Here is a 10149-nt window from a genome sequence, read left to right as displayed (position 1 = left end):
TGGGAGAGCTGCGTTATTTCTTGGGCGTTGAGGTGATTAGATCACCAAGTGGGATACAGCTCTTGCAGAGGCAGTATGGATTGGACATGCTGTCCAAATATGGGATGACAGGCTGTAAGCCTATTTCAGTTCCTTTGGAGCAGAATGTGAAGCTGAGCACAGATGCAGGTGAGCTTCTAGAAGACCCTACTATGTACAGACGCATAGTAGGAAGTTTGATTTATATGACTATTACCAGGCCAGATTTGAGCTATGCTGTTGGATTGGTAAGTCAGTTTATGCAGGCTCCAAGGAAACCACATTTGGATGCGGCTAGACGCATACTCAGGTATGTGAAGTCCACATTGCAGTATGGACTATTTTATGAGACTGGGGTTCAGATACAGTTGCATGGATACACTGATGCTGATTGGGCTGGTAGTATTTCTGATAGAAGATCTACCAGTGGATATGTGTTCTCTTTTGGGAGTGCTGCAGTCACTTGGAGCAGCAAGAAACAACCTACAGTTGCCTTGTTGAGCACAGAGGCTGGGTACAGGGGTGCAGCAATGGCTGCATGTGAGGTAGCTTGATTGCATAAGGTACTTTATGATATGCATCAGTCTACAGATGGACCAGTTATCATTTATTGTGACAACATGAGTAGTATACACTTGGCCAATAACCCAGTCTATCATGCTAGAACAAAGCACATTGAGGTGCATTATCACTATGTGTGAGAGAGGGTTTTACTAGGTCTTATTGATCTAGTTTATGTCAGCACAGAGGATCAGGTAGCTGACATATTCACGAAGGCATTGGGCATAGAGAAGCTGCGCAAGTTCAGAGACCTGCTTGATGTGCAGGAATTGGGATTGAGCTTGAGGGGGAGTGTTGAGATATCGAGCTCCACTCGTGATACGCCAGGGTGACCGTTGTGTATTTATGTCACCGACTTGTCAGTTGCAGACGCGGTTGGTACACCGCCCATGAATAATAGCTACATGATAGCTATCCTTATCTACTCTAGTTCGTGGCTCAGTTAGTATGCCACCTTAGTTAGTTGAGTTTGGTTTGAGACCCATATATAGGGTTCTTATATTTCTTTGTACTTAAGTTCTTTTGGCTTACACAACTAAGAAGAGGAAAACTATTTTCAACCTCCACCCTTGTGTGTCTTCCCCCATTGTGCAAGCAAGAAAGCTTCAAGCGAGACTCCTTCCTTCTCTCCCACAATCTTGACATGTGCCTCCCCATGCCTCATATTTATAGTGAATTAGAGAAGAGGACTTGTGGCTGAGAAATGGAGCTCTTTGTGGAGGGGGATCTTGGAAAGAGTGATTTGATGCTCAAATAATAAATCTGATGGTTCCATTGGATCCGAAAGGGGGGTAAAACCCCAAGACACTTTATTAGAAAGCTCTTAGTTCACTCCTTCTTCTTTTCTCTGTTTGAAGTATTGTTTTCTGTCTGTAGACTGTGATCGTGGTGCTTCAAGGTTGAGAATGGTTGAAAATCATCCATATAAAATATTTCAAACTAGGAATTAGGTGGTCCTTGCCTTCGACCAATCCTGTTTTTATGTTTGACTAGCTTCCCTTGTCTTTAGTGAAGTAAACTTAGACTGCGCTTCTAGTTCCTCCTGATAATGTGACCTATTAGAGTTCTTGGTGGAACAAGGTTGATCAATCAACTCTATGCTATGGGATGAATCAAAGGAGAGTACAATAATACTCATTTCTCTAATTTACCAATAGAAAATAGTAAGAACTATCAACTAAATGCATTAGTAGTGCTAAGAAGAACTTGTACCAACTTCCATTCTTCTACTCATAATGAAGGTCAATCTTTACAAGCTTAGTAGTGCCCATGGAATGAGAAGAAACTTAGCAATTAAGCTCCATAAGGTAGTAACAAATCCTGACAAGGGTTTTCCAATGATTAGAATCAATGTTAATAATGCCCAAATTGAAAAAAATGAGAATAAGAAAGCTTGAAGCTTCCTGGCTATGGTTGCCATGAAACCTACATTAGGGTTTTGCCGATTATGGGCAGTAGAGAGGGAATGAGGTCAAACCCTCTTAGAGGGAGATGGCCCATTAGGGGGGCTATGAAAGCCCTATGGTAGCCAGAGAGATTGCACCACCCTTGATGATCATACCATGCTCAGAGGTATCAAGCTGCCCAGACTGTGCCTTTGTTGCTATTTCAACAATGCCGCCCTCTTGCGCCCACAATGTCGACGGGTTTCTCGTGCTACGCTATTGTGCCTTGAGCTGGGGAGGAGATATTAAAAAGGGATCTTGAGTTGAAATGCTCTCCTTTGCTCTCCCCAAGTCCTCCAATAGAGATGGATCAAGTTGTGGCTATGGAGGTCAAGAGGCAAGATGAAGAAGATGAAGGCTCGTGTGCACTTAGTGGTGTAATGAGACTGAGGGAAGCTAAAGGATCAGAGGTGGCTCTGATACCATGTGAAAAATTAGAGTGGAAGCCAAGATTGAAATGTGCACAAGATGGAGAGAAGAGCTCAAAAGTACAAGAACAAGTCTTTCTTATTCAGTTGCTCATGAAAGTACAACTTGGGTCACTCTCACTCAAAGGTTGATGTAGACCCATGGGTTGTTTATATAGCCCCAATTGGCTAGGGTTAGGGTTTCCCCTTCCCCTCAGGACCATTCACACCTACCTGTTCCTTGTCCGCTCCTGCATAAGAAGAGTTCATATGCCTATACCCTAAACAAAGAGAACTGAATCATGTGCAATTTTATGAGAAAAAGGTAGATTTCGTTGTTTTATGATCAATTGTTGTTTGAAATGGTTAGCAATGATTGTATTTGATTGCCCATACTTTGATTAATCCATGTTGAAGAAATTACAAAAAATCTTTTATAAAGTGATAAAAACTCACTCTAACAAAGAATTTTAATAAGTTGAAGCCTTACTATGTGTAAGGGCTGATGTTAGGCTTAGTGTCTGTGCAGATCCTTCCTAATTCAACTTTAACTTGCAGTAGATACCAAGATGATCAGATGGGACAAATAATTTCCTATCTTGAGCATCCGTATCTAGAGCAACATTACCACCAATGTTGAGTGATCTGGTAGAGTAAAGGTTATCAAGTTATTGATTGGCAAGACGGATCTTTTATGTGGGGGATTGAGGTCTACCGTCACCATTGTCAATGAATTCTGACTAGCATTCCTATTGAGTTTAGCAAGGAAGGAGGAATTGTATCTATTATACATCCTCTCTCTCAACTTGATTTTGATTATCATAAGTACGAATGAGATTATTAGTATGGTGTGGCCTATCGTTGAAGATTGGGTCTATACTTTGTATTTTGTAGGAGCTTCTAAAGGGCCTGTTAAACATGCAAGTGTTGGTGTGATCATTAAAGACCCTTGACATAGGGTTGTTATGAAAATAGGAGTCTATTTAGGACCCTCATTTATACTAATAATATGATAGAATACAAGGCCTTGATTATGGGGCCCGATATAGTGGTATCCACCGATTATTGGTAAAAGATGACGCACTTAGTAATCAATCAACTGAATGGGACCTATAGTGTGTGGGATCCCATCTTACAGATATACCGTCGTACATCCTTAGATATATTGCATATTTTAAGATTGTCACTTGTCAGCTAGTACCTCGAGAGTGGAATCACTTTATAGATTCCTTGGCTAATTATGCTTTTGTTGAAGAAGTATTTTTCAATTGTTGTCTAGGGGAGCTTTTACAATTACCTCCTAACATTAGCCCGAGACTATTTTGGGGCCTTCTTACTAACATGTCCTATTTTGGATGCCAATGGCTAGATTGGGTTATGAGGAAGGTAGTAATTGAGCAGCTTCCTACTCTGTCATGGATGCATCAGATTGTGTATCATCATATTTGTTGGACACCCCTTGTTATTTATGCAAGGGGATTAGCCAATAACCGGATGCACTTAGTGTAAGGTGTGAGGAGCCCTTATCCTTGGTCAATCTTGTGCTTTAGTAGAGTTATCTCAAGACCAAGGGTTTGTTTTAGCAGTATGATGTTGAATGGTAGTGAAGTGGATTATTTCCTAAGGCCAAGTGAGCTAGTTTGTTGGTTGATGTTATATTTCTTAAGGCCATGAAGGCCATGTGTCTATTTGGTGCATGTATGTTTAATGGTTTTTTGTTTTAGTGATTGTATCAGATAGGTTAAACGAAGTGCTTGGAAAGAGCCTTTGCTGTGCAGGAGCTTCTTGTGGCTATTCCAAGTGGTGTCATCACCTTTTCGAGTTTTCCCCTTAAGCTGATAGTGTAATATGTGTATGTGGGGGTTTATTTTCTTTTCATGGACCTGCAATCAAGGCATGAAGTCCTAGGGTTAGGTTAGGTATATCCGAGGGAGGTTTGAGTAGTTGTCTATCTCCTATTAAGACATTGTCAAGAATTAAAGGCATGTTTTAGAAGGTAGTCCTAGTGACCCTGTTCTGCTAGCCTACTAGGCCCCTACTAGGCAAATGTTATAGGAGCCCCTGCTAGTGTGAGGTAGTTAGACAAGCCTACTGACGTATAAATAAGAGGAAAATCTGAATATTCTTGAAACATAAAACAATGCAAAGGTGTGTAAAAAGGGATTCTAACCCCTCCAAAAAGAAAAGAAAAGAAAAGGAAAGGAAAAAAAAGATCCTATAAGTAGTTGATTATCACCTTGCGGAGGCTGGTATATTCTTGGGGGCGAGCCGATGCCTTGCCTTCCTAGGGGTAGTAGCTAGCCAGAAAAAGAAATAAGGAAGGTTGGAGCGAAAATAAAAGTGAGCGAAAAAAAAAGGATTAAGTACCGCCTCTCGAGGGCTTTGGTAGATTCTTGGGTATTGAGTTACGATGACCTGAAGCCAATGCCATGTTCTCCTTGGGTCACTCTATGCTTAACTCCCTCCTTTTTGCATGCCCCAGTATGGAAACTTTGAAGAAAAATGTGTTAAAAGGAAATATATGATGACCAGGCTATAGGAGTCCTCGCCTAGTAGGAGGTATTGGTCTAATTGTCCTAGTTTGATAGGTAGTTCAGGCCACCACTAGGATGACCTCTTTGATGGTTCTTTCTAGCCAGTTTGTGTTGGAGTAGTTGGTTAGCAACTTGCTCTAGATTTCTGTCAAATTATGTTGGGCCTATCCCTTGAGGATCTTTATGCCTTGATTTTGTCAGGGGGTAGAGTGAGAGCTGTTCTTGTGCTTTGTTGAGTATCGTTTTTGTGGGAGCTTGATACTTTTGATGGTTCTTGTTTGTACAGATTAGTTTGTGGGATTTGATGCTGAGTCACCCTATCCCGTGGTCCCCAATGAAAGCATATTTTAAAGGCCATTTTTGAAGCTGAGAAGATCCCAGGAGGCTGTAAAAGCCAAACAGTAACCCAAACAAGTCTCGGTTCGTCGATCGGAGTCTATTTGACCCCCTATTTAATCCCCACAAGGTTTCACATTATGAAGTAGCTATGTGATCCGAGAGCCAGAAAGTGTGTAACGGTGGTTAGTTTTATAGATTTTGACGTTAGGAAGCCAACCGTCCAAATGGATCTTGAATCCGAGCTCGTTTGCCCCTCCGAAATAAAAAAACCACTTGGGAAAGAGTGTAAACCAAAGGTTAATCTTAAATCAAGCTTTATGATATGAAAGGTCATGATTTGCAAAACGTGGGGGGAGAGGGGGGCGCGGTTTTTTTCGGTGCCCCAAATTTGATAATATTATATCATTTCTCCAATCAACATCATCAAGCCAAACTCCGAGCAACAAGTTCCTTCAATTCTTCGCCCTCCATTGCTACAGAAATGATTAAAAATGACATATTGAATGGAAAGATCTAATTTTAGTCTTTCTCTCTCCTCTCTCCTCTTATGGTTTGTTCCCATGGATCAATGTAAAAGAGAGAGGGATGGGCATGAGATAGATGTTTCTGGTCATGCGACAATGTAGGAGTATAAAGAAACGTGAATCCAAGTTGGGATTGTCAATGGGGCCGTGGAAGAGCATGAGCAAGCCTTTAAGTTTAAAATGCGTGCATCATAATGCACGATTTTATGAGAAAAATGTAGATTTTGTTGTTTTATGCTCAATTGTTGTTTGAAATGGTTAGCAGTGATTGTATTTGATTGCCCATACTTTGATTGATTGGTCATGTTGAAGAAATCATAAAAAATCAGTCGTATAATAATTTTATGCTAAACATGCAAAAACTGAGACTATGGATTTAAGGGAAAATATGCGGTTTTTGGATTTTTGGTATGCATTTGCTATTCTTATGGGTTGAACTATGCTAACAAAATCCTTTTTCATAAGATCAATCAATCTAAACCAGAAAATTAGTAACTATCACTAATTTCCTATAAACAAATAAAAAATTTAATAAAAATTAAGGAAAATTAGATTTTTTATATTTAAAAAATAAGCTTTATGTTTGTAAACATATGATAGAGCTTAAGCATGAGGTTTAGCCTTAGTTCAGACCTATCTCTTCATTAGAGTGATTTTTTATTGCTTTCATAAAAGAAAAATGACAAATGATTTTTGACACCAAGAAGTGCTTAAAAATAGCCAAAATTTTCAAATTTCAGGGGAAAAATAGACTTCATCGAAGGGAGCAGTTGCAATCAGTACGATTTTAACTGGCAATGCCCAAACAATACATAAAAGACCCACTAGACGACAGTTGGTGAATTTTCATAATTTTTAAGCGTGTCAAACGAGACTCTGGGAAATACCCGGCAGTGTGGGACTTTGAGTCAGATGCCCAAGATTTTTCGGACCTTGATTTGAACACCGGACGTGAGATATAGGCCGGATGGGAGGCCAAGACCCAATGTCAAGTGAGAATGGACTTTAAAAGTCCCAAAGGTTATGCCTTTTGGGGACTCCCTTTGGGGCCCCCAACAAAAAATGAATTTGGGGGGGTGGGGTGGGGTGTTTTTTCTGCGCGCAGGAGGTTGAGAGGAGGCACCATTATTCCATTTGATGGAGAGCGAGGCTATGGCACTTAAAAACAACCCCCCCAACTAACCGGATGGCTGATCTACCTCTCTTTTTTATCTTCATCACCTGCCTCCGCTCATGGAATGGCTGCCCAGATGGCTTGATCAGAATTCATTCTTTCTCTCTCCTCCCTCTCTCTCCCCTTAAGAGGCAGTTCATGCCCATGAAGAAGATTGAAGACCTCTTGTCTGGCATGGTACTGGATCATTCCCGGATTGGTGGAGGGCTGGAGTTTACTATTCGCAGGTGGGCTGAGCATTGAACGAGGGCTGATCTGCAATCTTGCATCAAATTCTAAAACCCACAAAGAAGGAAAAAACCCGGTAACTCATTTTTACAAAGGAAAATTACTTGTTTTTTATAATTGATTGGGTCAATGTTGTTCTTATGGAGTGAAAATTGGTAAAAATGTTGTTTACTATTTTTTATATGCTTCTATGATGAAAAAATCAGAAAACGTAAAGTCAAAATGCTGGAAATAATTTTTAGAAACCCGTAAAACATGCTTTTTATGAGAAAAATGGGGGTTTTTTGTGTTTTTGAGTGGGATAAACCAATACACATGCGATTAAATGCTGATAAAATGTATATTTTTATTGTTCTAAGAATCAAGAGCCATAGCTCTGAAAATACATCATTATTTTTATTGAAAAATAGAGAAAAATAGGAAAAAATGAGAGAAAATTAAGAATATGCCTTAGAAAAATATGAAAAAATATAATAAGTGGTTGTGGATGTATGGAGGGGAAAAGCATGAGTTTTGGCCTCAGATTTCCCTTTCTTTTTGTCTCAGTGTGTGATTTATTACTTTTGATGCGCTAAACCATGACAAAATAACCTCTATATACCTATGCAACTAAGCAAAATTTAAACGGTGAGGGGGAGTAGGATTTTGTGTAATAGTTTGAGGGCTAAAATAATACAAATTCTGATTGGTTTATATGCATAGCATTTAGGAAATGGTCTATTTGGAAATAAGGGATATAGTAGCACAAGGTTCGCCTTGATGCTAAATTCTTGCAACGAAGCATATATACACATTTGTTGGAATTCATGGAAAGACTGTCTTCGCACTAGCACATAGGCTGATTTTGAAACATAACTGGTTTTGCACAATGAGACATCCACTATTGCATTGATCAGACATGTGGTATCAACTCCTGGAAATGCATAGCGATTGTTTGAATTGTAGTTGACCCATGCTTGAGAGGGTGAGATCCACCTTGTCATAGGTTAGTCATTCATTTCTTAGGGGAATTTATTAGTGAGAAAACATTGTGTCTCCTGGATCTCGTTGACCAAGAGAGGAGTCTTGTGCAAATGTGTTTATATGTAAATGCGACGCATCTTGGGGCTAATTCTTGAGGTGTAGAAGAGTCGTCGTGGAGCCTCGGCAATTAGCCAAAGGTGCTTCCTTTAGGTGTGATACGCGGCACTTATTGCCAATATGTGTGGGATACCCCCTCTGAGGGGTTTTGGGGAAGGTACTGTTGGACTCTTATCTAGCTACAAATGCAATATTAGAAGTATCTAGTGTGCACTTGGTTAGTACAGATGCTCCTGGCCCGCAAGGTCGCATGTGTGGTGGCGTCATCTCTTTTGTGTATGAGGTCCGGCTAGTGCCATAGCCAATGCTGGCCCATTTTAGGTCCCATAAAAAAATACATAAAAAATGAGAGCATATTTTAAAGGCTATTTTTGAAGCGAAAAAGAGCCCAGGAGTCCGTAAAAGATCAAAATTTCATGCAAAATGAAACGGTTGCGAAACAATGAGCTGGAGTTCAAGTCTTGGCTCATCGATCGGAGTCCGTTTGATCCCTCGTTGAATCCTCGCAAGGTTTCACATTATGAAGTAGCTACATAATCCATAAGTCAAAAAGCGCACAATGGTGGCTAGATTTATAGATTTTGATGTCATGAAGCCAGTCATCCAAATGAATCTCAATTCCGATTTCAGTTGCCCCCCTCAAAATTGAAAAATCCACTTGGTGAGAAGTATGAACTCAAAACTTTGAACCGCTTTTTTTTAAATTGAACTTTAAGCTCTAGTTTTAGTGGCTTGAGAACCCAAGATGCATGAGAAAAAAACATGGGGGGAGGGGGTGCCATTTTTTTCGGCGCCCTCCTTCCATGATTTAAAAAATCAATCTTTGAGCCTATAATGATCAAGGGAACCCTTTCCATTTCTTCGCTCTTTATCACTTTATAAATGACTCAATTTGATGCACTATTCAATAAGAACTCATTTTAGACTTTCTCTCTTCTCTCTTCTCTCTTCTCTCTTCTCTCTTCTCTCTTCTCTCTTCTCTCTCCTCTCTCCTCTCTCCTTTTGTAGACTATTCTTATGGATCAATGTAAAAGAGAGAGGTATGAGTTGAGATGGATGTTTTTGGTCAAACAATGAAGCAAGAGTGGAAAGAGACATGAATTGGAGTTGGTAGATCCTCAACGGCCATGGAAGAGCATCAACGGGCCTTCAACATTGAAAAAAACACGCATCATAATGAACGATTTTATGAGAAAAATGTAGATTTTATCATTTCATGATGATTTCTTATTTGAAATGGTTAGTAATGCTTGGATTTGATTGCCAATTCTCTATTTGATCAGTCATGGTGAAAGAATCATAAAAAACTAGTTGTATAATAATTGTATGCAAAACACACAAAACCCGAGACTAGGCAGTTTTAGCAAAAATATGTAGTTTTTGGGTTTATGGTGTGCATTTTCCATTCCCATGAAATGAAATATACTAACAAAATCATTTTCCATAAGACTAGTCAGTCTACATCTGAAAATCAGTAATTTTTTGCAATTTTCTATAAATCAATAAAAAAGAAAAAAGAAAAAAGAGGCTTTTTATGTCAGAAATTTAAAAAAAAAATATTAATGTGTGTGATCATATAATGGAGTTGAAGTATGAGGTTTAGACTCAGTTCAAGCCCCATTTCTTTATTAGAGTGAGTTTTTACCACTTTTTCAATAAGGAAAAATACATAAAAAACCATGCCTACACCTATCAACACATGCAAAATCTTAAACGGTAGGGGGTAGGGGATTGTTGAGTGTTGAAGTACATTAAATTCTGATGTTTGATGCTACATATCATATAGGGTTCGCAGTTGTTTAAAATTAAAGAGACTAATAACATAAGGAAATTCAATAC

This window comes from Lygodium microphyllum, chromosome 29 (genome assembly GCF_053477565.2).
Source record: "Lygodium microphyllum isolate KBCC chromosome 29, Lygodium_microphyllum_v1.1.10, whole genome shotgun sequence".
NCBI classification, from domain to species: domain Eukaryota; kingdom Viridiplantae; phylum Streptophyta; class Polypodiopsida; order Schizaeales; family Lygodiaceae; genus Lygodium; species Lygodium microphyllum.
The sequence above is the reverse complement of the archived record's forward strand: the minus strand, read 5'-3'. Positions refer to the sequence as shown.